At 44.9% G+C, this 27897-nt stretch overlaps 1 non-coding gene across 2 annotated transcripts in view; it reads left to right on the top strand.

The window, feature by feature from the left end:
* Gm3740 overlaps positions 1 to 9692 on the top strand; it is a 44104-nt gene extending 34412 nt beyond the window's left edge. Inside the window, exon 4 of one of the 2 annotated variants that reach the window (XR_867407.2) lies at positions 8752 to 9692. This is a non-coding gene — a transcript (predicted gene 3740). The remainder of the gene's footprint in view (positions 1 to 8751) is intronic. The other variant, XR_003954511.1, reaches the window with a different exon arrangement.
* Positions 9693 to 27897: the final 18205 nt, after the last annotated feature.

The following is a 27897-nucleotide window of genomic DNA, read 5'->3' as shown; positions in this document are numbered from 1 at the left end:
ATGGAATACTTTCTTATTCAGGGAAGAATGAGGACACAATCAATGGAAATATCTCCATGTCCAATATCTGGGATCCATTCATAATCTTCTGGGCTCTTTTCAAGGGACCTGGGTCACTTTTCTGGTTCTGCACTCTGGAGCACACACAGCTTATCTTCAAAGATCATGCTGGCTCCATTCCACCACTGATGCTGTTCTTGGTGGTCATCCCACAATACTGGCATCTCTAAAATTCTGGGATCTTCTCTATAGCTGGGCTACACTTTCACCCATAGCCTCTCCTGGGCTCTATTCATGGTGCAAAGCTTCAAGTTTCCCCATGACATCTTTAATCCTGGGACTTAGCCGCTGCTCTGGCTGCACTTTCACCAGTGGCAAGCCTCAGGTGCTACCCATGACCAGCACCACCCGGGGCACTCATACTACCAAGTTTGGCAACCAGCACAAGGTTGGCCATTTAGAACATGACTTGCAAGTGCTGACTATGAGGAAACACTTCCCAGAAGATTTTGCCTCAATGACGCTGGTCTCTTCTTAATTGCTGCTGATTTCCCAGCTCCAGCTAACCAGCATCTATTGTCCCAGGAAAGAAAAAGTTTCACTTCTGTGGTTCTGGTAGTTTGTTAATTTTAGCCGATTCTTCAGCCCCAGATAGTTAGAACCAAAGATTCTTAACTCACAATAGCAAATGGCGCTGATAGAGTCATTAAGGCACCCTCAGCTTCCCTCGGAAGCTTCCCAAGCCAGGCGCCCATCATCTTAACACTCTGACCTTCGAGCTCCCACAGAGTAGCCTACAAAGTTTGAATGCTCAATGGCTTCTCTCGCCCAAAATCCCAAAGTCCTTCCATAGCCCTCCAAAAAACCCATCATGGTCAGGTCTGTCTCAGCAATACCTTACTCTTGATACCAATTTCTGTCTTAGATAGGGTTACTATTGCTATGGTGAAGCGCCACACCCAAACCGACTTGGGGAGGAAAGGGTTTATTGGGCTTACACTTCCACAGCACTCTTCATCATCAAAGGAGGTCAGGACAGGAACTCACACAGGGTGGGAACATGGAGGCAGGAGCTGATGCAGAGACCATGGGGAAATGGTGTTTACTGGCTTGCTTCCATGTCTTGGTCAACCTACTTTCTTTTAGAACCTAGGAACCAGCCCAGGGTGGTCTCATCTTCTGGAGGCATTTCTTTATTGAGGTTCCCTCCTCTCAGGTAACCTTAGCTTGTCTTAAGTTGACACAAAACTAGCCAACACACCCATCTGTGGTTTAACCTTTCTTTTTACTCAAGCTGTTGGGCAGATTTCTTTTGTGAATTGTCCTTTGAAGGCCATGTTCTTAGCTGTGATTTCTGTTTCCATACTTGCCCATGGTTTTCTCTCTCTTCCACCACGAGAAAGCTGTTAGCCACTGGAAATGTCCTGCTTTGTCTTTGTTTCCCCAACCACCCCATCTTTTCTCAAATCTAAGAACTGCCTGGGTTTCTACTTGATGCTAAGTCTATCTTTTAGGTTTTTCCTTCTTTCTTTCCTAGGTGTTTGTTGATGTATTTGTTGGCCAAAGTTTATTACCCAGTGAAAATGTCAGCACCTGCAGGCCTCTTCTCAGCTGTTGCCATGTGTCCTGAGCACAGGTGGCTGATTTCCATGCTTATAATGTCAGTTTCAGTGGAAGAGCCCTGACCTTCACCTGTCCTGTGAAAATGAAATCCTGTCTCATAGTCTCTCTGTTTTCTGCTGGCTTTTGAATCCAGAGTGTACATATTAGAAAGCTAGGTTTTCCAGGGTTTTTTTTTTCTTTCCTGATTCACATTGGCAACTTTTTACAATATAGACCACTATTTTTAGCACGAAAGTGTAATCAGTTAGCTAAGAGATGCTAAGTTGTGGATTTTCAACCATGTAAGTAACAGGTTGCATACAGACTCCATGTCCTAGTGTGGTAAGTTGACTCTAAGTGCTAAAGTCTAGTATGGAGGCAGAAATTGTTTGTAAATAGTTAAAAAGGATTCAGAGGAGAAAGGGAGCAGTCAGGTGTGAGGGTAGCAGAAGTTCCAAGGCTTACGGCCTGCAGTTGCCTTTACACGAGAGAACTATGACAAGTCTTAAAGCACACACGGCCTCTTCTGAGAGCCAACTAGGAATAACCAAGCGTCGAGTTGGCCAGATTTCTCTGGTTTGAGTGTCTCCCCTCTTCCACTCCACAGCCTGGAGAACAACTGGATGCATTCTTGGTCACTTACTGAGGCAGAAGCCGTCACAGCTCTACTCTCATGCCTCAAAATGTTTGAAACAAATTACACTTGAAAATGTGGGTCTGTGGTGACTGTGAAAACCAGCAAATAAGTAAGAATCCATCTGTCACAGAGAACATTGGCCTCCGGCACCTTCATCCACCACAGCAGCCCCTGGCTAGTCCTGTCCACTTCACTGCCCATGTGGACTGTTGGCCATGGGCTCTAACTGGCCTGATTTACTGCAGGGTGTCACAGTTAAGAGACAGACAATGGCACTCCATACTAAGCTCTTGTTCCAAACGTGGAATCTCCTTCAAGAAGGTCAGATCATTCCTCTTCCAACCACTACAGCATTCCCTGGCAGTCCTTGAGAGGAGTTCGCCATAATTAAAAGACAGAGTCACACTGGTGACTATCAAACACTAGGGTTGACCCAGGAGCTGTCAGCCAGGTCTAGATCCCAAGGGGTGACCTGCTGAGCACTTGTTTTTAAGCTAACCAGCATCTCTCCTTACCTCTCTCAGTGCCTCAAGTTCAGTGGATTTTCAACACCCGGACAAAGCCTAGTGTGTCCAAGCAAAGACATACCAACGTGTTTATTTGAAAGCTGTCTTTTCTGCGGGGGCCAATGATTGATCAAATTCAGGGCCTTGCACACACTAGGCAAATGTTCTACTGCTAAGCCTCACTCCTACCCCAGAATCTTGCCTTTGCATAGGCAACATTCCCTTTAGATTATATTACAAGAAACACTGACTGCAGAAACTAGAATCAACCTCAGGGGAGAGGGGACAATAAATAGGACAGTAGATCAGGGCAGTGGGAAGGAAGGGTCCCTTTGCCAGCCAGGATGGACCGGCATACCAAGTTACACTTGGGGTTTGAGAAGACTTGAAGTTGGGCGAATAAGGACACAGAACCTTCTGGACTCACAGCCAGTGGGTTTGCACGTTCCCTAAGATTCTGCACTTGTGACAGTGTCACTTTATGGGGAGAGCCATTCCACAGCGTTCCTTTTAATGAACTTTCTCAAGTGATTTATGATGATTCAGAGACACGCTTCTAGAATGGCATGCTTTGCAGAGTAAAGACGATGGCAAAAAGTAGTGTGTCCACATCTGTTGACAATTAAAGGTTGCCGGAAAAGGCTTGTCATAAATTATTAATGAGGAATTCATAAAACTGTGCATCCAGACTCCCTCATGCTCCTCCTTTTAGGGCTGTGGAGGAAGCTGCAGGCTGAGCACTAATGTGCATGCTTGAGGTCCTGGGTCCAGCAAAGCAGCAATAAACCCAAACCAATGCATACCGTGCAAAAGAGAAGGAGAAGTCCTTTAATACTCACAGTGCTAACCCCATATCGGGACCGCCTCATTTCTTGTAGCAACATGTACTCAGAGCTTTTCTATAAGAGCCCACAATAGAATTATAAAAAATTAAACATTCAGATTTGCCTCTTAACACCGCATCTGGTTTTGAGGTCATCAAGCAAAACAAGATAAACCTTTGCCAGAAACCCAGGAAATTAAATGGAAATCTGAAGCCTGGATCAGGTGGCCAGTCTTTCCAAGTGCCCCAGAGCAAAGAATGGCCATGACAGCTAGCAGTGGTTCAGATAACAAACCAAAGAGAGAGAGAGAGAGAGAGAGGCTTTTATTTGAATTGTCAGCCTTAGCCTTGAGATATAGTGCAAATGGTTTTAACAGCCAAATCACATCTTTGTGAACAATGTCACAAAGATAGAAAAGGAGCATTATATTTTTTTTATCTCACAGATGTCCTGAATAAAGTACACTTGGTTCCAATTTCATCTTGATAGCACATCATGGATCAGGGTGACAGCCTTCCCAGCAGAAGCCCTGATCCTGGGCTAAGCTTAGTCTCTCTCTCTCTCTCTCTCTCTCTCTCTCTGAGTGGAGAAGCTCTGGTGTTTTCAGTAGCACACATCCAGTGCCGACACATTATGGCTATTTGCCATTCTAAGAGTCTTCTTGGCTTGATGGATTTCTTGGTTACCAGAATGTCCTGGCCTCTAGAGACTACAGATGGGTCTGCGGGGATCCCATCTAACCTAACACACCATGAAAGCACCTACCATCTGCCACAGCATATGCTTAGAAGACACAATTTACAAACTGAGTACACACCAAAACTCAGGTTTCCTGGCACACATGTTTTCCAGTGTAAAAATTTCCCTGCATTTCCAAAGGTACCAGGAAGCGAAACAGTGATGACCTTGTACAGGTCTCTGGTATGGGGAGGACTTCAGTCACTGAAAACTCTGGCTGTAAAACCCTGCATCTCAGATAAAGACTCTTGCAAGCTTTGGCTCTTCCTGTTTGGCTTAAGGCTGTAAGGAAAAATAGAAGAAAGTCAGAGGTAGGGACAATGTCCATAAACAGAGATCCGTCACCAGACAAGCACAGGACAAAACCCTAAACTCAAGCATAGTCTCTGTGGAGCGACTATTCTCAGGAGCGAGAGTCAGTAGTTTGTGAACCCTAAGGAGACCAAGCATAGTCAGAAGAGTGGGAGGAAAAAGGGGAGGGGAGGAGGAGGAGGAAGAGGAGGAGGAAGAGGAGGAGGCAAAAGCTAGAGAGGAGGAACCCTAGGAGAAAGGAGAAGGTAGCGCCATATGTTATCCCAAGTAGTCCAGAACTTTTAAGCACAGAAACAGTATTCTGAGTTTCTATAGCTTAGTGCTCCTGGAATGGCAATGGGTCATGAAAAATTTCTAACCAGAGGAGGGACAGGGTGACACCCTTCCCCTAGCAGAGAGCAGTAGACACATTGCACTGTCCATTGACCTTGGAAACTTTTAGCTCTGTCATGGGTTCTGGGTCTCTCCACATTTCTGAGCAATCCTTCAAGATTCTCAGAGATGCCTGTGAGGGACTGTGGAGGGCGAGTGGCATGAGGTCACACTGCCCTGGCCCTAGCTGGGAGAGGATCACATGTAATTAAAGCAGCCATCCGATTCCCTGCAAGTGTCCCAATCCTGATGTTCTCATTCTACTTTGCTTCTCTTAGATTGTGTCCACAACCCGTCCATGTCATAACAGCCAAATGACTGGGTCACGAATGAATGGTAGATGCTTTCTGCCAACAACAGGTAGACCATTTGGAAGATGTTGTTGAAGCTTCCACGTGAATCTCTTTTCCGCTGAAAGCCGGCCTAATTCTCTCTAAGGTTCACTCTCATTCCATGGCCCTTCTCTCCTTGATATTTCTTTACTGCACATAGCAGTTGCTATCTAAAGAATGCATAATAAGAATATATAATGTCTTTTAGTGGAGGTATTGTCCATTCCCCTGTTCATACATAGAATAGAAGCTTTATGGGGGCAGTGATGTTTAGTCCATTTTGTTTACGAAATGCAATTATGCCGTAGAGAATAATGTCTCACATAATGGAATGTGCTCAAAAACTACTTGTGGGTTGAATTGCTAAATTTTATAGCCATCTTGTGGACAGTTTTCTTATATACAATAGTATGTATTTGAAAGGTCTTGTCTGATTGGAACAAGAAAAACCTCCATAAAATTGCATACATAGTCTCTGGAGGCCATAAGGAGCCCACACACAGAGTAAGCTGAATCCACTGAGTGGCCTATGGCTAGACAGCCACAGGAAAAGACTCTTTGACAGTCTTAATGGTTCTTCTCAACTGAAGCTGAGGAAAGTTATCTTTCTTACTGGTCGAGGAAAGTATATGGCCTGTTATCTAGGACATGCCAGGTATAAGGGAAAGGGTCATTTCCCCATCAATACTTCCAACAGGTCATTTTTGAATACTCTTTTTTTTTTTAATTCGGTTTTTGGAGATGGAGGGCCTCACTATGTTGCTTAGGTTGGACTTGAACTCCTGAACTGTGGTGACTTGAATAAGAATAGCCCCCATAGACTCATATATTTGAATGCTTGGACACTAGGAAGGAACCCTGATTAACAGGTTTGGAAAGATTAGGAGATGTGGCCTTGTTGGAGTAGATGTGACCTTGTTGGAGGACGTGTGTCACTGAGGGTGGGCTTTAGGTTTCAAAAGCCCATGCCAGGCCCAGTCTCTCCCTTCGCTTTTAGATCAGGATGTAGCTCTCAGCCATTGCTCCAGTGCATGTGTGCTGCCATGCTCCCTGCCATGCTGGTGACAGAATAAACCTCTGAAACTGTAAGCAAATCCCCAGGTAAATGCTTTCTTTTATAAATGTATTGTATGGTCCGCGTGTGTGAACATGTTCACATGTGTATGGGTGCTTGCTTGCCATGCTGTCAAAGCTGTCTTTGTTGGTTGTGGGTGTCCCTCACTGTAGTCACCAAGGCAGGGTCTCTCACTTGAATCGTAATTATCATTCTGGGCTGGCTGAGCTAGCCAGCTTGTTCTGGGAATCCTTGTCTCTTCTTCACTAGAATTACAGGTGGGCTGCCATATCTGCCCAGCATTTAAATAGCTTCTTGGGCTCCAAACTCCAGTACTTACATTTACACGGTAAGCTTTTGTAACTACTGAGCTACCTCCCCAGCCCAGCCGTGGAGTGAATATACTAGAGTATTCAAGGCAGGTACAGTTCTGTGCACTGATGGCCCAAGTCACTCAGGAGACTAAAGTAGGAAGATTACTCTAGTTCAGAATTCCAGGACCAACCTGGGGAACATAATGAGAGCCCATCTTTAAAAATAGGCCTGGCTGATTGTCACTGCCCTAAATCTAGCTGCATGACTGCTTTGTTTTCTCTTGTGTTTTGTTTCTTTAGAAACTCGGGCATGCGTAATGAAAGCTCATGGGTTGCTAGTACTTGTGTAGCTGGGGTAGGGCAGTTCAGAGGCCTTTTGAATGTCCTCCTGGGCAGTCTCTGATCATATTTCCTATACCAGTCCCCTTGGCTGAAAATCCATTAGTCTCTTGACTTTTCATGCGAATTGAAATTGCTATATTGAAAATCATATTCCAAAGCTGAAGCAAAGTAATGCTCCTCTTTTACAAAGCCATCTCGTTGTGTTTACCTTGATGTTAACCGTGCTTTCTCATTTATCTGATACGTATTATTGTCTGGCAGGATATTGTGCCATATGTAATGATTATAATTTAGAAATGAAAACCACTACTTGTCTTCCTCCCTCCCCTTTGGTTGTTGCTGGCTCTGTGGATTTTTTTCCTCTCCCTCTCTGCCTGTAAACATCTATAAAATGAGTAAGAGTAAATGAATTACACAGGTGTAATCCCATTGAAGGTTCTGGAAACAGCCTTTAGCCTCCAGATCCAAGCTCTTACGGTCTGTGTCAGATCAGAAGTGCGAGATAGAATCACAGCTCTGTTATTCAAGGTTTGCTTTTTGCTAATTTTATGGGGAACATAAAAGCTAATGTAAAGCATCTGTCACATCCTTGACCCCCTTGAAGAAACCTGTATCCATGGCAGCCAGAAGCAGGGAGGAGGAGGAGATCCCCAGGTTTACACACAGCATCTCAGAAAAAAAAAAAAAAAAGAAGAAGTGCTTATCTCTTGAGTGTCCTTCCCTGCTGTGCCGATGCACTGATAAGGTTAGGGTTTCATTCTATCAAATCAGCACTCATTAATTGGGCTCATCTCCTCTTCCCAGTGCTAGAATTACAGCAGTGAACAAATCACACAAGAATCCTCCTGTCCCATCACCCGGAGCCCACTTACACTATGACTAAACAAGATAGAAAAAAATGTTGCACATAACAAGCTCTTCACACAAAACTGGTTAAGGCAAGAGTTAGGGGCCTAATCTTTCAAGGCTGCAGCTGGGCTTTTCCATTGAATAGGCTGGGTGCCAAAGACCTCACTGATAAAATGATGCTTGGGCAGATATCAGAAGGAGGGAGAGCCCCAGTGCAGATTTCTGGATGTAGAGACTCCCAAGCTTGGAGACAGCCTGTGCAAAGACCCTGAGACTGAGGCTTGGCAGAGGGAGTAGCAATACTCATGTGTCCCCAGTCAAATGAGAACAAAGGAAGGAACCAAGTGCATAGAGATTTAGAAGTCCGTGTATTATAGGGCTTTCTAGGACCAAGGAAGGCCCTGAGATCCTCTGGGAGGAGTTGGAAATCCCTGAAGAGTTTCAGATAGAGAAATGGTCCATTTCAAACAAAACACCTAACACAGCTTCATAAGAGTTAGGGAGTTGGGCTTTCAACGGTAAGACAGGCTGCTGCAGGAAAACCTGACAAGAGATCATGGTGGCTCGGAGGAAGGTGGCAGGTGGTGCTGAGATAGAGTTTACTGAGGTTGTAAGTTGAGGGCAGAGCCAATGGAATCTGCCAACAGATTGAGTGTGGGATCCCTTCACAGACCGATTCTCTGAAATCGTTACTTAAGGTGCACGAGGAGTTCTGGACGCCTCTTCCTGAGGATAGACACTCAGCATTACATCACTGGCCACATTTGGAATTTCTTTCTTTCTTTGCTGCGTTTTGTACTGAGCACATCTACAGCATTTGCAAGGCCAGAGAAATATCATTTCTGTGCCTTTCTGTTTTTGGACTGCAGATTCTTGCTGCCACAGAGAAGCATCCCTACAGAAGTGCTGCAATCCTCTTGGGTCCAAGAACAACACACACATCCATCCTTCTGCTCACCACTGCCTCCCTGCATCAATTATGCCTCCACCGTAATCTCCGATGTCTCCTTCCTCCAGACTCTGCTCCAAGCTGTAACTGATTCATGTTCAGCCTGATGCAATAATCTTTACACTGACTCTTCTGTTTTCATGCTTCCAGAAAACTAGCAGCTTGCAGCCAAAATTACCCTTGTCCAGTTTCATTTCCATCCACTTGCTGTCCCTCTGAGAGTCCTGTCTCTGCCTCTCTCTCTCTCTCTCTCTCTCTCTCTCTCTCTCTCCTCCCCCTTTCCCTCCCTCCTTTTCTCTCTCCCACTAAATTGAAATAGTTTAGCATATTCTTTGTACACACTCTCACCCTGTCCTTTTCATCTTTAGCACATACCTATGTAATTTTGGGTTCTCTCCGGCAAGCCACCTAGAGAACTGAGTACATCAGGTAAACACCAGGTATGAATCAGAAACACCGTCATCCGATTTTCTGGTTATCACTGCCTAGAATGTGAGAATGGAACACAAATAGTAAATAGGACCACAAGGGGTAATTCTTTACTCTGCAGACCTTAATTTTCCTTCTAAGTGTAATAAACAGCTGACCTGAGAGTGCATAGTCATTTCTGGAGCTTGATCAATACTTCTGGCTCTGTGACTTCAGATACACAAAGAGAATTGTATCTTCTGGTCCTTTTGGGGGTAGATGAAGCCATGAGACTAACTCTGGCTAATAATGTAAAAAGGTTGCATCCATCATGATGACTCCCCCCCATCCCTTGGTCACTGGTGGTGTTCTGATTTATTGAATGGCTCTGACATATAGCTCTTTTGGCAACCTGGCAAATATATGGCATAGCCAATAAACTTTTTTTTTGACTACTGAGATTTTAGGATTCTTACTACAGTATGATCTATGTCTCTCTTTTTTTTCCCCCCATGGTACTGGGAATCAAATACAGAGACACATCTATGCTGCTAGGTATATACTTTGCCACTGAGCTAAGCCCTGTTCCAACCTAGCCCATGCTAGCTTGATTTATTCAAGTTACCTGTTTCTGTAATAGGTACTTAAGAAGTGACTTTAAAGCAGATGAAACCTTGAATGAATAATAAGGCCTTGCCTAAGTAGGTATCAGACTGACTGATTCTAGCCCTGGAGGCCTTAGGAACTAAGGGAGTAAAAGGAAGATCAGCCCTGGCTTTAGGTAAGGGGAGATAACCTGATGGCAAACTCACATAAGACATCTATCTATAAGGGCTTTCTAGGGTTGGAACTCACATAAGACATCTATAAGGGCTTTCTAGGGTTGGAACTGAGCTTTCTTGCTTTGCCTCAACCAAGCAGCCACATAGCTGGGGTCCTATCTGCTCAGGAAGGAATTTCCATCACAGACGATGACAAGAAGTGAAGGCGGGAAGGGCCACCTGCTCTGCTTCATGACTTCCAGAGAGGCAAGTGCACATGCCCCATGACCTGTTCGCCCAAGCCTGTGGTACTGACACAAGCACGTGACTGTGGACAATGCCCGTGGACAGCTCAAGCAAGGTCAGGAGAAAGCCAACATTCTCGATGCCGTCTAAGTACCACAGAGTGGCAAAGAAATGACTTCTGCTTCCTGTAGAGACCATTAGCTAAATTGCAATATCTCATTCTTGGACTGCCTTTGCCAGGGTATTGTTTCTTGCTTTGAACCTGGGAAAGGGAAGGAAGAGGCAGGCGACCGTCTACCTCCCTCTTCTTTTCTATGAAACCCACTGTTTAGAAGGACGCTTTGTTTTTAATTGGCAGGGGGAGGCTAGTGAGAGCCGCTAGCTTTCTGCTTGTGTTATGATTTTGTGACAGTGTGAAGTCAATCTTTGAGCAGTTACAGCTCTCCAGAGCTGTCAGTAACTCAGAGACTTCAACTCTGATTAAAACTCATGACTAGAAGAAATTACCATAATTCGGTGACAGGCCCAGAGAGAAAGCCGTGATGATACGCATAACAGTGTGCCAGTGAAGAGGGCACCACGGCGAGTGCTTTACTTTAGTACCTAGGACTTTCCTCAGGGTTACCACTGGGGACCATCATCGTCTTGTCAATGAAAGTGAGCCAGTGTGTGCTTGGCCTGCCTCAGATACTCACCTTGGGGAGGAAAAGAGGTCAGGCATATTCACCTGCAGTGATTTTTCTATTGGACGCCATGTTGTGAAAACAGAAGCTATCTGACCTGTGTGGTGAAAGGACCAGCAGAGAACGGAATTCAAAGTTCCAGTCCAATAAGCCAATTAATTGTCTGAACCCCTCTGACCACCTATAACAAAGCCTCTCATGTCAGGGTTCTCAGAAACACACTATGCTGTTCCTTCTGTCACCAAGCTGTCCTTCTGCCCCCAGGCCACAACAGGCTGCTTCCTGTTACTCTACCCTGATTGGGCCCCTTGCATGCCTTTCACACATATCCATTCTTTTTAGGTGACACTAGGACCTTGGTAGGTTCTTTTGAGCTCAGCCACTAACTCTGCTAATGGCTTAAGGCCTGGGATGTTCTGGCTGCATCTTAACCATGAACTTTTCAGTTTGAAGCCCAAAGTATTAGAATTTAGCCTACACGGGTAGGCTGATTGATGTTGGGGAGGTGAGTCTGTCTGGGGGGAGGGTTCTAATCATACCAGGTAACTATTGTATCCCTCCAGTGAAATGGTGCAGTGCCCTGCTGGTGTTGTGGGACTGTGTAACTCTCTCTACTTCTGTTCAGTCAGATAGAATGTCACTTCCTCCACACAATCTTCCTTTATTAAAAAGTAGGTTGCACTGTGTGATGGCACTCTCTCTCTCAAGTATGTGTGTGTGTGTGTGTGTGTGTGTGTGTGTGTGTGAGAGAGAGAGAGAGAGAGAGAGAGAGAGAGAGAGGCAACATGTCTAAAAGATACAGGTAAACAGCTGTCAATAGTTCTGAATGTCTAAAAAAGCAATGGTCATTCTATTACTAGGTGGGCAAGCTGTATTGCAAGCAGATTTCCTCTGTTTAAATAATTATTTCAGTCTAAAGTCTCCATTTACCAGTGTTCATTTATGGACTAAAGTCTACACTCCGCTTATATTTTAGCATGGGAAGGACTCTGTTTTAATCACATATGCATATGAATACTTGCACAGACGTACACACAGAATGTTCTGTGAGGGTGATATTTTATATCAAGCCCAAAAGATTCTAGGATAAGTGGAAATAAGTATTTGTATAGAAATTTAACAAGTAAATATAAAAATATTGAGACTGTGAAAACTTTTGACTTAGCAATTCTACATCTAAGAATTTATTTTAGAGACAATTAGAGATGTTCAGGAAGAATTTTGTAAGGACAGTTGAGGAATTTCATTAGAGTACTATTAATAACAAAATATTAAAAATAATTAACACTTAATAATTGAGGGTTGATAAGAGGTACATTCATATAACATTGTTGAATTAAATACATATAACTTTTTTTACTTTTGTTTATTTTATGTCTATAAGTGGTTTTGTCTGTATGAATATGCATATGTGCATCATGAGTATGCAGTCCCTGCAGAGGTCAGAGGAGGACATCAGATCTCCTGGCGTTGGAGCTGGAAGGTTGTGAGCCGCCATGTAGGCACTGGGAACTGAACCCAGGTCCTCTGTAGGATCAACAAGTGTTCTTAACTGCTGAGCCACATCTAGAACCCCAACATAAACATTAATTTACAGGATTAGAATGTACACCAGGATCTCTGGTTACATTTTAATGTTTATGGCGGTTTTTAAATTTATTATTTGTATTTTAAACTGCTAAGGAGAATGATTACTTTTATAGTAAAAATAAAACGGTGATTGAAAACATGAAATTTGGTTTATATAAATGGCTTAGGGATGAGGACACTTGCCAGCAAGCCTGGCAACCTGGCTTCAGTCAGTGCCTGGGATCCGAATGCAGAAGGAGAGAACAGACTTCCTGACCTCACCCTCTGGCCTTCACATGCTCTCTGCGGTGTGTATGTTTCCAACACAAACAAATACATGTAGTTAAAAAAATTAGTACATAAATCTCATTTGTTCAAATTTTAACTCAGAAAACATATTGAGGTCTTATGTAATGCATACACAAATAGGAAAGATTGGCAAACAATGGAACTTCCAAAAATTGTTGGGACCATTTAGGAAAAACATTCTATTTGGAGAATTAGAGAAAAAAAAGTTGGAATCTCCCCCTTCTTACAGCATATTATTTATTTTAACCTTTGATTTTCATATCTGTATGAAGGAGACAACAAATTATTTCCTAGAGCTATTGTGAAAATTGTTGGGGGAAACAATCAAAAACATTACTTATTTCTAGTGGAACAATGTATAACTACTCAGAACTTAGGGTGCACAATGAAAGGCTGATGCAGGTGAGGCAGGTCTGTCTGGGGGACACATGTGACAGTCACTCCTACCTTGTCCATCTTAGTCTCCTGCTAGAGTGACACTGGCTGTGAGATTTGCCCCCTCATTCATACCAACGGGTTGCTATCTTAAAATGCACTGTAATTATTATTCAGGTATCGCACACCATTGTAAAAGGTTGGTTTATACCCCCAGATTCTAAAAGAAGGGGGAAACCAGGCTCCCGGGACAAGGGCTACAGAGGGAAGGGCAAACTGGTCGGGGCACAGAGGAAGCAAGTACAAATGTGAGTGACCTCTTTTGTCCTGCTGGCTTGAATGTCTGCAGCAGTCTCCAAGGCGTGGCCTGGCCCAGCCCTTAGTTGTCTGGTGTTTGGCCCTGGAGCAAGTAACATACAGCAGGTAGATGGGAGCCCAGAGTGTGGGGCTGCCACAAGGAAGGTGCTTGGAAAGGTAGCTTGTGAATCAGGTGGTTTACTAATGTCGGATACGCTGCAGCCCGGCAGGGGCTTACAATGCCTCCAGGTGCCTGCTTATCAAAACTACAAAATAAACAGATCCGTGAAGAATCGGGTTGGGCCAAATTAGCACTGTGATATCACATCACATCCCTGTGGAGAAGGGTCAGGAAATTGGTGCAGTTTGGAACCTTTGCCAACTTCTGTTTTCAAGAATTGAAATTACAGTAATTTTTTTTTCATCTTTCTAGTTGAGTGTAAAAGCCATCGTAAAAGTCAGTGGCCTAAGATGAAAGCTGTTCTCTTTGCTCATGATTCTGCAATTAGAGCTAAACTCAGCTGGGTGGTTCTTTTGCTGGCCTTACCAATGGTCTCTCAAAAAAGTTCATTGAGTTCACTCGATAGCTACGGGCCAGGCTCAGCTGAAGGCTGGCAAGACTGGGCCTCTTCCCACCCTTCTCCGATGATAGCTTCATTCTTGACTTCTATCTTCACATAGAAAGTAGACATTCTCCGTACCTCTCCAGGATTGTCAAGAACGCAGAATCAGAAGTCCACCCATCACACTACTCACAGTTCCAGACCAGGGAGGGGCATTCAAAGTGTCTTAGTTAGGGTGAACAGATACCATGACCAAGGCAACTCTTAAAAGAACAGCATTTAATTGGGGCCGGCTTACAGGTTCAGAGGTTCAGTCCGTTATCAAGATGGGAACATGGCAGCATCCAGGCAGGCATGGTGTAGGAGGAACTGAGAGTTCTACATCTTCATCTGAAGGCTGCCATCAGAATACTGACTTCCAGGCAGCTATAACTAGGGTATTAAAGTCCACAACCCACAGTGACACAGCTACTCCTACAAGGACACACTTCCTACTAGTGCCACTCCCTGGCTCAGGCATATACAAACCATCTCATTCCACTCCAGAGCCTCCATAGGCTTGTTCAAACATGGGGGCCATATAATAAAAATACATTTAGTCCAACTTCCAAAGTTCCCATAGTCTGTAACTGTCTCAACAAGGTTAAAAGTCCAAAGTTCAAGGTCTCTTCTGAGATGCATCTAATCACTTAACTGTAATCCCCAAAGCAAGACAGGAAACCAGCTGGACAAACTCCAAACTCTGCATCTCCATGTCCGATGTCAAAGCAGTCTTCAGATCTCCAACTCCTTTGTCATCTTTGTTGACTGCAACAAACTTCTTTCTCCTGTGCTAGCTCCACTACCTGTCAGTAGCTTTCTCAGCAGGTATTCCACAGTTCTGGCATATTGAAAATCTTCGAGTCTCCAAGGCAACTTCAATGTTACAACTTCTTGTTTCAATGTCTGGGATTCACATATGATCTTCTGGGCTCCTCCAAAGGGCTGGTGCCACTTCTTCTAACTCTGCCCTCTAAGTCAGGTTGATCAATTGCTGCTGCTGTTCTTGGTGATGGCATCCCATGGGGATCCCATGGTACTGGCATCTCCAATATGCTGGGGTTTTCCACAGCACCTAAGCTTCACCAATAGCCTCTCAAAGGTTCTCTTCATGGTGCAAAGCCTCAACTCCTTTGCATGACCCCTTCAGTCCTGGGCTGTCAACTGCAACTGGAGCTGCACCTTCACCAATGGCCTTCCATGGCCTCTCACAGTGCCAAGCTCCAGCTGTTCTTCATGACCCCTTCATGCCTTCAAAACCAATACCACCTGAGTGACTCCTACACATTACCAAGTACAGCTGCAGCATGAGGTACAGCCTTGGCTATCTCTGGAACACAGGTTCTTTGTGCTCTCAGAAAACACTTTCCAGAAGATTTCACCTCAGTGATGCTGGTCTCTTCTTAATCACAGCTAATTCCTTACCTCCAGCTAACCAGCATCAATTGTCCCAGTAGTGCCTTCTATTCTGGATTCTAAAGTCAGAGCCACACTGCCAAAGCTGCTGAGTTCTGCCACTTGCAGGAACTGGAACATGGCCCTTGTTCTATTACATTATCACTAGCTTTCTGTTTTCCAGTTCCTTCATTGCCTAAGCTTGGCTGTCCTGGATCGTGCTCTGTAGATTGACCTTGAACTCAGAGACCTGCTTGCCTGTCTCCTGGAATTAAATGTGTGTACCACCACACCAGGACTTAAAGTTTTCTTCATCTAGAACTTGCTCTGTCCCAGGCTGGCCTTGAGCTCAGAGATCTGCTTGGCTTTGTCTCCTAGGATTAAAGGTGTGTACCATCATGCCTGGATCTAAATTTAGCTGGGTCGGATCTTGCCCCATATTCCCTTAATCTCCTTTATCTTCACTTATCTCCTAGAGCAAAGGATTCAGTTCCATTTCCCTTCCTGGGGCCTGCTTAATACTTGATCATATATTTTATAGTTTTTCTTTCTAAGCTTGCTATACTTGTTCAAAATGCTCTTCATGAGACTTAACCAGAGAACAAAGTCTCTGCTGGGCTTTTTTGAGACTACCTTTGTCAATGCAATTAATATAAACCTCTTTACCTTAGACTCAGGTAGACTCTTCAGACAAGGGCAAAAAGCAGCCACACTCTTCACCAAAATCCCACAAAAACAGTCTCTAGGACACATTCTGAAATTCTTCTCCACTGAAACCAAATCTGCACAGTTCAAACCATACTCAGCCACAGAGTCTTCCATCTTCCTACCAGGATGGCCCAGTAAGCCTAACTTAAAGCATTCCACTGCTTTCCAAAGTCCCAAAATCTACATTCCTCCAAACAAAAGCATAGTCAGGCCAATCACAGCAATACCCCAGTCCCTGGTAACAACTTTTGTCGTATGTGCCAGGAAGGTGTGTACTTAGGACTCATCAATGTGATGAGCCACCTGTCACAGTAGGTGAGACACAGCAGCTATTTAGTCCTTCAGAGACAGCAAAAACCTTAGAGATCATCTCGCCTAAGAGAATAGGGGAACAGACCTGAAGGTTCCCACCCACCAGGCTGTGTGCATGCTGCAGACTCTCTTAAAGGAACAATTTACCAAGAGCCATAGTTATTGAGATTTTGAAATGTTAGGGGCCTATTTTCAATCACCATGTCTCAGCGATTGGGCTATTGCTATGTTTTAGAAAAAGAGTGCTAGTTTTTCTCCATCCAAGGAGTCACTGAATTGGGCTGATGTAGAACCAGAGACTACTCCTTTGAGTTCTCATCAAGTCAAAGGAAGGATGTTTCTTTTGCCATGTAGTCTGATAGGATAAAAGGTGCTTTATGCAACTGAATAGTCTGTCTCCATCAGAAGAAATAGATATCAGGTTTTAAAAAGGTTTACTAAGTCCTGGCAAACAACAAGTTTTCTCTTAATTTTTAATCTCTCTCTGTCTCTCTCTGTCTTCTGTCTCTGTCTCTGTCTCTGTCTCTGTCTCTGTTTCTCTCTCTCTCTCTCTCTCTCTCTCTCTCTCTCTCTCTCTCACACACACACACACACACACACACACACACACACACACAGGTCCTTAGATTACTATGGTCATGATGCTATATGTTCCTAGGCTGGAGTGTGGATTAACAGACTAGTTGCTCATGGATTTGACTTACTGGGAGTGTGCAGCCCTCCAGCTAATGTCTGTCCCAACACAGCACCCCTAGTGGCAGTGGGCCCATGTGTACCTTAAAATACTTGAATTCTCTTCATCTTTAAATGTTATGGTAACATCTTTCTATTCCACAATATATTCATTATTTAATTTTTAAATAAACATTATTTATTTTTATAAGCAAACATAATCAACGTACATATCTCTTCATTTAATACTCAAGGCTAATCCTCTCCACCTTTCCTGGGGACATCTTTGAAACATTCAACAATATCCATCATTCCTATATTTTAAGGATATTTGTTACTTGGAGAATTGGAAATCCTTCCCCTGACCATCATTAGAAGGGCATGACTTCCTACTTACACAGTTTGCAATGAGTTCTGTATTTCAAGTCTGTCCCTCCTGGCACATTCTCCCTCAGTTGTGGGATATAGATACACTCTTGCCATTGCTTAGTAATTCATGTTAAATCCTTTGGTCCCCAGGTCATTGTCACATGCTTTCTTTTTTTTCTGCTTGGTCTTAGCTTCTTAGATAACTTCTCCCCTGCCTCAGGTCTTTTAAACAGTTGCATATCCTAAGCTCCTACTTCCAGCCCCTTCACAATCTCCCTAGATCTTTCTAACCATGAATGATGTCATTGTCTACATTCCATTATTCCTGAGTCTTCTTCTATAAAGAGCATAACCACTTTAGTGAAGGCCAGAAACCTATTTTTATCAGCTCCCTGGATGCATCTGAACAAATGCCCCGTGCTACCTCAAATTTAAATGCACTGAACTCATTACATCCTCCACAAAATCTGTTTCTCCTCCTGTGTTCCCAATCTTAAACACCACCATCTTCTCAGTCACCTAAGTTAGGGACTTTGAAGTCATATACAACACCTCCTCCTCAATTCCAAGGCTAGTTGCCCAATCTGGGTAAATGTAGCTCTAACACACACACACACACACACACACACACACACACACACACACACAATCTGTTTGCTCTAGCTCAGGTCCACAGCTCCTCTTGCTTAGCTTTTGGTGAGCACCCCTGGCTTACAGACAGGTGCTTTCTTCTCTGTCCCCGATGAAGGAGACAGGAAGCTCTGTTGTCCTTTCCTCTTCTTCTAAGGACAGTCACTCCACCATGAAGTCTCTAGACTCTTGACTCCATCTAAACCCAATTATCTTCCAAATAGCCTCTTTTCAAATGTTGTCACACTGTAGGGGCTTGGGGTTTAACATGTGGCTTTGCGTCGAGCACAAACATCTAGTCCCCAGAAGGGTTTTGCATGAATGGCCTCATCAGTCCTCTCACGTTGTCTTTTCTCCCCTCTCCTCCATGTCTTTTAGATTCATCTTTCTGAAACACAGAAATGATACATTACTGCTTCTGGAAAATCTTTCAGTGACAGCTCTCTGCATTGCCTAACCATGGCACCTGCAGCAGGGCTGCATCCAGGCTTAGTCAGTCTGTCCATCTTAGCTTCTCCAAAGATTCAGTCCTTCTATCCACCCTCTCTTCCTGTTCCACTTGCTCAGGCTCTTTCCCCATCCAGTTATGGCTCTCCTCAAATGTTCACATAGAATTTGAAAAGCCTTCCCCCAGATAGCATTGCTCGCTTATTTGTGATTTATATATCAGTGGTTTCAGAATTTGATCGTATATTAGAATGGCATATAGCACCTATAAGAAAGACATGTGCACGCGTGCACACTCACACACACACACACACACACACACACACACACACAGAGGGGGGATTGTAAATAAGATATGTAGGATTATAGAGTACATAGAGATAAAAAGATTCATTATAAGAATTTTATTGTAGGAATCATAAGACTAAGGGGCAGACAAGCCCAAGCCAGATGAAGGCCCCTGAGAGCCACTTGCTGTGGCTCTGGTCTCAAAGCCTGCAAGTTCATAACCCAGGAAGGACCACTGTTTCGGGTCAGGTCTAAAGTTGAAAGAAAACCTGCATCCCAGCTCAAAGGCAGATACAAAGGATAATTTCTTCTTTCTTAGGGAAGAAGGGTGGCCTTTCTTCTATTCAGGCCTTTAACCAGTTGGATGTAAACAACTTGCTGAATTTAGTTTATCAATTTAAATGTTGAACTCCTCCAAAATCACACCCCATAGAAATACCTATGGCCATCCCATGGGGCAATCAAAATTAACCAGTATAGCTGAAGAACTATTAAAATGGGCTAATTCTACCGGGTCTGATTGTAGGAGTTTTCATGGTACGAGGAAAGCTTGGCTATCAATATATTTTAACTTTTTCTTACAACCAAGGGAACGAGCCAAGTAAATTTTGTACCTGTGGGCACTATTGGAGCCAATCAATCCCCTCTGTTGAAGTCCTCACTCCCAATACCCGAGAATTCAGTCCTATTTGGAAGCAGGATTGCTGAGGTACCATTAGTTGAGATAAGATCGTAGCAGTATGGGGTAGGTGCAACCCACTGTGACCAGTGAGTGTCCTTGTAAGAGAAGAAGCTGAGTTTAGTGGGGCACACCTTTAACCCCAGCACTTCGGGGACAGAGGCAGGTGGAACTCTAACAGGCCTAGACCAGCCAGGACCACAGAGGAACAGAGAGATGACTATGTGACAAAGAAGGCAGAGACTGAAGTTTGCAGCTACAATCCAAGGAGTGTCCAGGATTATGAGCAAACCACTGGAACAGTGGTTCTCAGCCTTCCTAATGCCCCGGCCATAACATTATTTCTTGGCTCCTTCATAAGTGTAATTTTGATCCTGCCGTGAATCATAATGTAAATATCTGATATGCAGGCTATATTAAAAGCAACCACTAAAGTGGGCATGACCCATAGGGCTAAGAATCACTGCACTAGAAGCTGTGTAGAGGCAAGGAAGGATTCCCAATGTGTTCAGAAGAAACAAGGCCCTTGAAGACTACATTTATGGTTGGCCAAGCAGTATTTGTTGTCTTATTATGATGTCCTCGCGAAATCAACAAAATAATAAGATAAAGGGAGCCCTAAAAGGTGGTTTGCTGACTCTTATGGGGAGGGAGAGTGGAGTAAGCAAAGACTGCTCATTCCTTCTCTATGGGTTGAAAGACATTTTCCTCCCTCCTCCTCCTCCTCCTCCTCCTCCTCCTCCTCCTCCTCCTCCTCCTCCTCCTCCTATCCTTTAGTTTGGGATCTTTCATATCTAATACCCTATGACACATAACAGAGTCTGTCTAGATGAAGAGCTTTTCAGAAAAGACCCCTTAAACTGACAGCCAGTGTCATCTCCCAAGCTGATCAGAGATCAATTAGAAATCAAAAAGCAGGGTATTTGGTATATCGATTTATTCTTCCTTCCCCAAAGAGCTTCCCCGTGTGGGGATCATCCTCAGAGCCCACGTCAGAGTCCCTAAAGCTGAAGCAATTGCAGTAGGCCCTGTCAAGGTCAATGAGAGGCGCTGCCTGCTCAGCCATCTGCCCCTCGCTCCTTGACGTCTTTTTAAATTAAACCCCACACCCTGTGGTAAAATTGCTCTCGCTCTATAAATAGCAGGCTTGGCTTGGCTTGCCCTGCAAATGCTGCAGAGGAAGGGTGTCAGAGCAAAGAGAAAGGAAGGCCACAAGCCCAAGGGCACATCTCTCGGTCAGATGACTGCAGTCTCTGAGGAAACCCAAGAATTCTCTGTGTAAAGCCTCCTGTTCCCCCTTCTCTGGTGACTTCCTTGTCTACGATCTCTCCTGTACTGGAGTGAACCATCCTCTTTCCCTTTCCTCCATATTTTCCAGATTGAATTTGTCTTGGACCAGGAGATTGCTGCTGGGTTACTGTACATATACTCTCTGTGGACCTGGGACATGCTTCTAATTTCAGTCCCAATCGTTACTGAGTTAAAATGGAAGCCGTCCACAGACACACATGGCTCCTAGTGCTTCCTATGGCCACGCTGCTATAGTAGGGAAGTACAGTTTCATAATGCACTGGCCTGAGTTTTTATAGCCTGTTGCAGCCTCATACCTGCTCCCTGGGCAGGACTCAGATAGCTTCCTAAAGTCCCCTGCATGATTATCTATAAACTCTCAACCCACCTGACTAGAGGCACTTTCCTTCTGTTGGCTGCCACACTTGGGTCACCTCCTCAAGGCTGTCACCACTCCATAGTCAATAAGTCCCTGCCAGAATTTCCTGGGCTGTTCTTCAAGTGTTTGGCTCTTTCTAGTCCCCACTGCTCCACAGTTCACATTCTTCCCACCTCTCTGTCCACCCTGAGACCTTCCCACCCTAGGCCTCATCATTGGCTATGTGGCAGTTGTACAGTCCAGAGCCTGCTTTTGTGCCCCACAGTGTAATGGGGATGGGGGTGGTGAGCTTTGTCTAGGGACAGGGGTCCTGGCTCTACCACAGAGACTCATATTCTGACCTCTAATTCTTTCATCTTGGAAAAGAGACCTACCTCCAGTTCCTTATAATGGTAACTTCTCCCAGGTAACTTCTCAAAAAACAGTAGATACAGAATGCAGAGGTCGAAGGCTGGATGTGTCCCTGGACTCACAGATCCTGAGAAGGTCTCCATGTCTTCTCCTCTCATCAGAAGCTTCCAGTTCTGGGATGGCTCTGAGACCACTGTCTTCACAATGTTCTGCCCGCCCTATGCTCACCAGCTTCCCCTCTCTGGGATTGGAAAAGCCAGACAGCGGCACTGGCAAAGTGGCTCAGTGCTAGAGCTACTGCTGCCAAGCCCAATGACCTAAGTTCGATGCCTGGAACCCATTTCAGGGGCAGAAGGAACCAACTTCCCAAGTTCTTCATGATCTCAACGTGTGTGGTGTATGTGTGCCCCTAAGCCCTGCCCACCAACCAACAAATGAATGTGAAAGGAATAGCAAGCAGGCAGGGTAGAAAGGTCAGTGTATTGGAATGCCCCAGATGTTCTGGGTCACCTCTCTAGGCAGCTAAGAAGGGCTGTTTGCAAAACTTCTGTGCAGAATTGCTTTTCAAAGTGTTTGGCTGAGTAGAACAGGCTAGTATCCCCAGTAAAGGAACTTGTAAAAAATTCAGACTCCCAGGCCCCTTGATCTACCAAATCAGAACCTTGTTTCAACATTGTCTCTGGAGTCTTAGGCACACCTTTCGTGTGCTGACTGGATGCCCTTAGGACTGTCTTTGCAGCTGAGTGGAGCGCTCGTGTGTGCAACCGTCTGGGGCAACAGAAGCCTTCGGAGTCCCTGGTACGGCTATAGAGACACCTTTAAGAATGTGAACCCGCTAAGAGCATTTAGAGGTTATCAACGTGTCAGCAAAGCAACCTCTTTATGGGGATCATTTAATTAATGTTAATTGCTCTTGGCCTATTGTGTGGCTCTGGCAGGATTTACGGAAAATCACCATTATCTACAACCCCATAAAAGACTCATTGCTTTTAGAGGCCTTGTAACTCATGCCTGGAGACACCTCCTGATACTTGATGTATTACCCAGATGTACAAATACTGCTGGTGTTTGCATACTTCTCAATGATGTTCAGGCCCTTCATGGGGTGGGAGAGTTGGGGGGGTGGAGATTAGAGAGTGAGGTGTGGCCAGCTGAAGAACCCAGTTCTTCACCTGCAACACACCGAGTAGGGGAGAATTCACTTGAGACAGAGAAATGATTTTTCGAGTTTTCTTGCCCAGTTCAATGCTTTCAAGGCTCATGTTAAGTGGTGTTGTGGCTGCCTTCAGCCCAGTGGATGGTGAGCACTGTCTGCACACTGTTGTTCCACCTCACCCTTTTCTTAGTGTCTCATGGGTCAGAGAGAGGGAGAGGTGGGCTAGAGACAGAAGTGGCGACAGATGAAGGCTCTTGAAGAGTCTCGGCTTGACTATAGGGAAACTGTGCCCTTCCCATGCTGGCATCTGTGCAACTGCGGCTGCTGCTGCGGCTGCTGCTGCTGCTGTTGCTGCAGGGGATTAGGGGTAGCCAGTCTCCCCGAGGTGTGCAGTCACGGTTCTCTGAGAAAATGAACATGTTTGCCTTTAAGCACTGGTCTTGGTCCTATGCTCTCCTTTCTCTTACTGTCTCTATTGGCTTCATCTATAACAACACAGAGTTGCGTTTTGAATTCATTCACACTCTGTTTCAATTACCTTCCAGGGTAACTTATCTCCCATATTTATTCCCCTCCTGAGAGGACTTGAGCCTCTGAAACTTTCATTCCTCATGCTTTGCAGAAGCATTCTCACAGTTATTCTTCCTGGCAGAAAGGCTATCTTACTTTTGTGGCAGAAGAGCAGGGGGTTGGGGAGGGGCAGGGGGCGCAATAAGAGGAAAGAAACAGCGGGACTGCAAACTCCTCCCCTCAAGGCTGATGTATAATAGAACATGCGCAGAAAAGTGCTTGCTGTACAAATGCCCCGATCTGCTTAGAACAGATCTCCAATGCACTTCCTGAGAAGTGCTATTTTTCTTAATATACTGCCTCTATGTCTACCACTGTCCACATGGTCCTGGCCAAGTTCTTTGTTTTGGGACGACAGAATCTTGAACTCCCAGCCCCTGCATTCTAGACTATGATGGCCATCTATGTAGCACTTTTAGCTTTGGAAACAATTTCTTTCATGGTTCTAAAGACTTCTTTACCCTAATGTTTTCCATCCCCTCTCCAAGCTCAGAGCCTCACTGGCTTGCTCAAGACCAACTCCTGCACGTCTTACCTGAGTAGGCCTTAGTCTGGATAAGGGTCGTCAGTTCTTCATTTACCTTTTTCATTTCCTACATAAAATCATGTGAATTGGGTGGGTCTGATATCCTTAAATTTTTTATTACCCTTGTTTATTTATTGTGTGTGAGACAGAGAGGGGGAGGGGAGGGGGAGGGGGAGGGGAGGGGGAGAGGGAGAGAAGAGAAGAGAAGAGAAGAGAAGAGAAGAGAAGAGAAGAGAAGAGAAGAGAAGAGCCTAAGACTGCTAGTGCATGGCTAAGATCAAAGGGACAACAGGAGAACTTACAGGCATCAGTGCTTGTCCTACAACATGGGTCCCAGGAATCAAACTCAGGTAGGTATTCAGGCCAGTGACAATTGTCTTTACCTGTTGAGCCATCTCACCTAGCCTGGTCTAGTATTTTTATACCCATTTTCACAGATGAAGAAACTAAGGTTAGGGAGCAGACCTGGAACTGGAATGAACAGCTTGGACTGAGCAGAGCAGTTGTTGTCACTCAGTGTAACTAACCCCAGCATGGTGGTCCTGGGCTCCAGTTTTGAGGTACCAAAGTGGCGATAGGACTGTGTTCCCTTACTGGCCCACCCCACCAGGTCTTCTGCTGTGCAGTGCTACCCTGTTCGAGCCAGGAGGTGAAGGTCAGGACTTCATTGTGCATGACATTCCCTCTTGAGTTTGGTTTGCTGTCCTGGCACGGGGTGGAACATCTGGGTGCTGCCCTGACAGTGTGGAGTGTCTACCGATCCATCTGCAGCCTTCCCCAGCTAGCTTCCTGCAGGGGCTCTGCTTCCCCTCATCTCCCAGGCTGCGTGGTGATTTGGGTGAATGACCCACTTCTGTGACCTCAGAGGCATGTGCCTGCCATCTGTGGACTCTCGCCCCAGTGAGTCCTATTCTCGGAAGCCCGGTCTCACTGTCACTTGTCATTTGCTCTGCATCCCAGCTTTGTGTCGGCTGATAATCTGGAGATCCGAATTTCTGTCATTTCACTCTTTCCGTCTGCAGACGAAATGACAGAGATCCTGTGTCTCCCAGAAAGGAAAGACAGGAAGGCCTCACTCACTCACCCACCTACCTACGTGATACGAAGCACATACCCTATCCACAGCTCAGTTCTGAATGCAGGGGGCATAAAGCTGGTCATGGCTGACAGCCTTGACTTCCAGGAACCCATGTGCTAGCCGCCCATCCCCCCAGTGAAGCAAAGCAAAATGGGCAGGAAGGGATTGTCCTGAATATTAAATTTCTTCTACATCCCATTAGACCTGAGCCCCACGGCAGGACTGGAACCAGTCTCCTTTTGCTGAGAAATCCCTAGCTCCCCCGTCGACTGGGCCAGAGGGTGCTTAGGAAGGACTGAATGTTTCGCTTTGCATTATTGAGCCTGATTCTCTACCCTCGGTAAGTCACATGATCGTTGAACAAGAGGAAGCGCCTACCTCCCTCCTCTAGATGTTTCACTTCGGGCTGTACCTTATGGCTTGCTTTGATCAGTGGCATTCAGGAGAGGAGGCAATGAGTTGAGTTCTGAATCTACTGCTAAGCGCTGCTTACACATTTCTACTCTTTGGATCCCGATTGCTGTCAAGAGAAGATCTCATTTTGGCTAGCCCACTGACCCAAGGAATGTACAGGATGGTAAAGATTCAGATCCAGACCTGCAGTGTAGAGCTGCCTTCCTTCCCCAGGATAGCCCCACCTACCTTAACCAATTCAGTCAAGCCACAGCGAACAAGCAATCAGCCAAGATCGCCATGCCACGCCAGCTGTGCCTGCTCGCCATGCCACGCCAGCTGTGCCTGCTCGCCCAGGTGTGCAAAATAAGGAGGTGGTATTTTAAGACACAGAAAATGGGAATGGCAGCATTATTGTGAAGACAGCTAATACTTCCTTAGTGTGTTACCTGATTTTCTCTAGGACCTAAACTTCTAAGATATTATTTACTCTCCTGGCTGTTATAAAATGAGGCATTGGTAAACTTTGCAGAGGATCAAATAGTAAATGTTCTAGGCTTGGTGGCCAATGTGTGGTTGCCTTTCACACTTTGTTCTCCCTCCTCCTTCCCTGCCCCTCCCCTTCCCTGCCCCTCCACTCCTCTCCCATCCTCTTCCCTCCCCTCCCCTTCCTCCCTTCCCTTCCCTCTACCCCTTGCATCTCAAACTGGACTTGGCTTGCATTCCACTCTTGAGCTAGAGTTGGCCAACCCTGTTCTAAACTACCAGAAACACTCACTCATTGTTAAAGACCCCAAGCAGGCTTCAGATTCAAAGCAGAGCTCTTTCCATTCACTGAGGGCCAAGACTCTTCTAGACACATCCAAACACATTGTCTCATTTTGTTGTTCAAGCATCAGAGCCATAGTCAGAAACAAAAAAATTCTGCAGACACAAGCTAATTCCTCCCCTGTCAAAGAACTAATAGCCTGTGTTTCAATATTCCCAGGCTCCATTTCCTCAGATGAGATTGACCCTGGAGATGAGTGACAGCTATAGGGCTGTTGGATTTCTCTGTATGACATGGGCCTTGTCACATTGTGATGTTAAACTGAGTACTCAGGAGGGTTCTCACAGCACCTGGTGTCAAAGGGTCAACAATATATCTTCCTGGATAACTGCTTTTAATGAAAGATTTTTAGTTTTTATCTTTTAAAATCACATCCATATAAATAAATGATAAGATAATTTCAAATGTTTAAGATAAATTAGTGAACTGCACAGGTAGAGATTATAGGAAGTTTTAAGATAGTACAAGCTTTAAAAGATATTTTTACTTTGGACCCCATCCCAACCTCTGTTGCTTCCTCTCTCACCTTTTTTTTTTTTTTTGTTACCAGAGGAGGTTGTTAGAATGGTTAGAGAAATATCCTTCCCTCTCCTCTGCCATAATTAGTATCCTAAATATCCCCACAAAGGTGCATCCACTGAACATTTGGTCCCCAGTGTGGGGGTATTGGCAAGTGGTGTAACCTTTAGGAGGTGGAGTCTAATGGCAGGAAGTTAACTCATGGATATATTGACTTCTGTCATAGTGAGAGTTTTATTTTTCTGAAGAGATACCATGACCATAGCAACTCTTCTAAATGAAAACCTTTAATTGAGGTTAGCTTCCAGTGTCAAAGATTTAGTCCATTATTGTCATGGTGGGAAACATGGCAGCATATAGGCAGACATGGTGCTAGAGAAAGAGCTGATAGTTCTACATCTTGATCTGTAGGCAGCAGGAGACTGTGTTCCTCAAAGATTATAGCTTGAGCATATGAGACCTCAAAGCTCATCCCCACAGTGACACACTTCCTCCAACAAGGCCACACCTATACCAACAAGGCCACATGTCCTAATAGTACCACTCCTTGTGGGCCTATGGAGGCCATTTTCTTTCAGACCACCATAGGACTTCAGCCCCTTTCTTTTTCTCTCTTGATTCTTGGTAGCCATGAGTTGAAGAGGTATCTTCTACCTCACAGCCAAGGTTCAAAAGCGAAGCATATAGGTAATAATAGGCTGCAATCTGTGAAACTTGACTAAAATGAACTTTCTTCTTTTGTTTTCCTTTACATGGTTAGAGCAATGTGGAGTAATCTAACCTTCCTTTCCTTCTGACATTTGCATATTTAATTAAATTAATCTATTTTTTATCTCTAGGGAAAGCATAACTATATTGCATGTATAGCACAGTCTGTCTGGTCTCTTGCTTCAGCTGTCCCTCCATTAGTGCAGGCAACACTGCTATCGCCAGAGTCTTGTTTAGGAAATTGCCCAACTTGAGCCCAGTTTCTCTCCTTCTAGACCATACTTCTGATACTTGGGCTTTGAGCATCTATCTAGAATTCTCTGTCCCCAATTATGTATGATGTGCACATCCTTGTTCTCATGAGGTGGCTGAGGGGTTGATCTTTGCATGGAGTGGAGGGGAGGTGCATGACACTCAGGCATGGAGACTATCTTCAGGGGTGTAGGTCCTGTGGTCCTGAAAAGAGCAGGAGGGAAAAAAGTGGGTGCATAGACAAGACCTTCTTTTCTATTCTTGA

This window comes from Mus musculus, chromosome 3 (assembly GCF_000001635.26).
Source record: "Mus musculus strain C57BL/6J chromosome 3, GRCm38.p6 C57BL/6J".
Classification (NCBI taxonomy): Eukaryota; Metazoa; Chordata; class Mammalia; order Rodentia; family Muridae; genus Mus; species Mus musculus.
The sequence above is the reverse complement of the archived record's forward strand: the minus strand, read 5'-3'. Positions and strand labels throughout refer to the sequence as shown.